The sequence below is a fragment of the Microtus pennsylvanicus genome, chromosome 19 (assembly GCF_037038515.1).
Source record: "Microtus pennsylvanicus isolate mMicPen1 chromosome 19, mMicPen1.hap1, whole genome shotgun sequence".
NCBI classification, from domain to species: Eukaryota; Metazoa; Chordata; class Mammalia; order Rodentia; family Cricetidae; genus Microtus; species Microtus pennsylvanicus.
Genome location: NC_134597.1, coordinates 18,983,045 through 18,987,500, shown reverse-complemented (window position 1 = coordinate 18,987,500; position 4,456 = coordinate 18,983,045).

The following is a 4,456-nucleotide window of genomic DNA, read 5'->3' as shown; positions in this document are numbered from 1 at the left end:
GAAACAGATGCAAATACTTCCAAAAAGAAGAAAAGGAAATAACTCTCTATAAGATACAATGTTCCACCTCATTCTACCACCTCATTCCTAATACGATAATTAGAGATTAAAACTACAGTGAAAGATAGTGTGTCGTGGCATTATAATCACAAATATGAAAGTCTAAGGAACGGCCATTGGAAAGTGTACTGAAACAGGCCAATTCAGAATTGCTGGTGTGAGTACAAGTAGGCACAAGCAATATGTTATGATGACAACGTCCAAGTCTATACACCCTTTTACCAACATTATCTTACCCTGAAGATAGATTTCCACACAGGTGAATGATTTATGTTCAGGCCTTTTAATTGTAACATTTTTACCATGCCAAAAGTTTCAAAGCTATGTAAGTCTTCATTAGTGGGAGCTTATTTGGATAAATAATAATTCATACAAAGGGCGCAATACCGTTTTTAAATGAAGATGAGATCTTTATGTTCATATCTGGAATGACTTCCATACAAATTAAGTGAAACAAGGTACAAAGAAACCTGTGTATGAAATTGGGAGAAGTGAGATGCTGTATAAGAATAAATTGGAGACAATAACGCTTGGAATAACAATGCTAATACTATACAAATAATATTGTAAGAAAGGAAAGGGTGTAGATGAGAGACCTATTAGAGGCAGATTTGGAACCAATGACATCAATGAACACGGAAGCACTTTTTCAACTATAAAGTAATATAAAATGCAAGAAAATAAATTGGATGCACATAGCAGTACTGACTGGTCCTGAATCCTTAACATGAAGCATATGGTTTTTATGCTGATATCTTTATTTTTTATTTATTTATTTATTTTGGTTTTTCAAGACAGGGTTTCTCTATGGTTTTGGAGCCTGTCCTGGAACTAGCTCTTGTAGACCAGTCTGGTCTCGAACTCACAGAGATCCGCCTGCCTCTGCCTCCCGACTGCTGGGATTAAAGGCGTGCACCACCACCACCGGGCTGATATCTTTATTAAAATTCAAAGATAAAATCCAAAAACTTAAGAACACCACATAAATTCCAACCTATTCATTTGTCATTTATTCTGGATTCTGTAATGTTTAACCATAAACATGTAAAGAAACCAAATTCGTGTCACATAATAAATTAATTAACTATCTTAGTGCCATGACTATTGAGAGAAAGTAACTTGAAGTAAGGTTTATTTTGTTTCACAGTTTAAAGGAATACAGTCCACCATCATAGGGAAGGTGTCCACCATGGTAGGGATGGGGTTAGGATGAAGGGCTTCTTCACACATGGGCAGTCAGGATGTAGAGAAACAAAATACTGGTGTTTCATTGCCTTCCTATTTTTATTATGTCCTGGACCACAGCCCATTGGATGTACCCACTCGTATTCAGGATGGGTCTTTATTTCTTTCTTCATGTAAACCTGTCCAAAAACAATTTCACAGACACACCCAAAGGTGTGTCTCATTAATCCTCTGGTATTTCTTAATCCAACAAAGTCAATCAAATTAGCTACCACACCTTCAACGATACCTTTTTGTAACTCAAAGTATACATTTAATTTTTTAACAGACTCGTGATCTGAGAGAATTCTACTGTGTGGGTCTCTTGACAAATAAAAGGAACTTTTTAAACATGTGTCCCAATCATAAGAAAATATTTATATGCAAATTGGCATGTTTTACATTTACCCAAACAGAGATAAATTCCTGCCCCAAATACATACTCAAATAAAGGTGCTAAGTAGAATTCATTCATTTTGACAACTCATTTTCATCACCAGTGTCTGGATCACTTTGCTGAATGGAATTCTGTAATGAAGTCTAGACTTACTGAGAAAGGCTTTCACAACTGTGTTTGCCACAAATGTGAACAGGAAGAAAGGGGCAAGCATCCAGGTCCACTTATATATACATTATATAAACACACACACATTTCCTTTCTACGTATGTTTCCTTTTCCTTCTTCCTTTCTATGGCCCTCACAGTTTTCATCTACAATATCATGCATAGGAGTGAGGACTGTATGTGAGGGCTGGATGCCTTGTTTGAGCAGAAAACGTACTTGCTTCCCTGGTATTCTCCCACAAGAAAAGAGGGTGCAGAAATGAAAATTTATCCGCATCACTGGTTATTAAAATAAAATGTGGGGGGATAGGAAAAATCCATACAATATTTTATGCCCATATTATTAGACTGCATTTATGTATCAATGAACGCTAAGAACTATCTTATCAGTAGCTCATTTAAATTAATGTAAGTTTCCAAAGATGAATGATGTCCTATGTACTTGTGATTCAAATGAGTGACTGATAGGGCTCTCCTGAACATGACACAATTTTAAAAGTCCAAAATGGTAATAAAAGAAACAAGTGAGGAACTCAATGACATATCAACAACTTTGGGCAAACAGAGCAAGTCATGAAGAACATGTCAAGGGGAATGGGTTGAGAAGCATTTCCCAAACAGGAGAAATGCAAAATAAGTTTTGAAGGTAGAAGACATGAACATGGAAAAATGATGATCTTCCGAATGTCACTGTCAAGCTAAAGCCCTTGCATTTCTGCTTATATGGGTGATTAAAAAAAATCATTAGACAGAGACCCACATTGGAGCACCGGACTGAAATCTCAAGGTCCAAATCAGGAGCAGAAGGAGAGAGAGCACGAGCAAGGAACTCAGGACCGCGAGGGGTGCACCCACACACTGAGACAATGGGGATGTTCTATTGGGAACTCACCAAGGCCAGCTGGCCTGGGTCTGAAAAAGCCTGGGATAAAACCGGACTCGCTGAACATAGAGAACAATGAGAACCACCGAGAACTCAAGAACAATGGCAGTGGGTTTTTGATCCTACTGCATGTACTGGCTTTGGGGGAGCCTAGGCAGTTTGGATGCTCACCTTAGGAGACCTGGATGGAGGTGGGTGGTCCTTGGGCTTCCCACAGGTCAGGGAACCCTGATTGCTCTTCGAGCAGATGAGGGAGGGGGACTTGATTAGGGGAGGGGGAGGGAAATGGGAGGCGGTGGCGGGGAGGAGGCAGAAATCCTTAATAAATAAATAAATTAAAAAAAATCATTAGGAGACCTTTTTGACCACAGTAATGAAATCTCAAAAGCAGTTGTTTAGGGAAGTTGCGCTGATAGCATGGTCCATGCCAGATGCAAAGTCTAGAAGTCAGTCCCGGGAACACAATTCAAATCATTTGTTATTGGGATAGTCCTTCGTGGGAGTGATGAAGATTTAGATGAAGGCACTAGCATGAAAATGTAAAATATATTTAAAAAGACATTGAACAATAAAAATGGACGAGACATAATAGCCTCTGAATATTAAAGAGACATTAAGGAGTCAAGGCTGAGAGAACACGCAGAGTCTGGGAAACGTCTCCCTTGGTCTTCCCGAGGGTGCAGAAACACACAGTACTTTCTTTCTGTCTCAGTCTGTGATATCCAGTAGCTCATGGTTGCTATTCATTCAGACACCTCCGCTCCTACACGGAGCTGCTGAATGTAAATAGCATGCTTGGCTTGTGGCGTATCTGGTACAAAAATGTTTACATGTATGCAAAAATTAAAGGAAAATGAGAGAAGGAAAGTAAGGGTGTATCTATTTTAGAGTAAGTAAGTAGGGGATTTTATATATGTTAGAAGCTACAGTTTATGATTTAAATGGAAGATTTCTATTTCTACCTTCAGAGTCACCTTTTCTAAGATTACCTTTACTCAGTTGACTCAGTACAACCCATGGCAAAGCACACTACCATGTGTACATTCTCAACATTGGGACTCAACTGAAAAATTACCTCTCAACCACGACTCCCTGATCCCATCAGATACAGATGCTGCTTCTCTAAAATTACTGTTTCCAGTGAGAGTTTTGGAGAGCTATCTATTAACAGCAAACACAGGTTTCAGAGATGTAACTTTGATCTTTCAGTGAAACATTAAAGAATGATTTCTGGGTGATGAACCATGGCTGTGGAAAGACAAACAGTGGGCCACTTGCCCCCTTCAAAGTTCACAACACCGAAGCCTTCTCGGGATCAGCTGAACAGATTCTAGAGTTTCTATTGGAACAAAGGAATGCTACGCAGTCACTACCAATAATGCTATCAAATGAAAGATGCTGCTAAGCTATAAATATGTAACAAGAGCCAATTACAAATTCCACAGTGATGTGCACCATGCCTTCCTTTTGTTAATGCCATAACATGCCATAAAATTTTATATGAAAATATTAACCGAAAATTTTATATGAAAATATTAACCGTCATTTTAAGTTGTGTTATTATGAGTAATACTTGCTTATTTTACTTTCCACTTTTATTTATTTATGCATTCTTCAGTAGACAACTATATCATTTACAATATCTTTATTTTCAACAGAAGAGGAAATAGATTTAATTGTATTTAGTTTGTTATGTTAACACACAACCTTACTTGAAAATGTTCA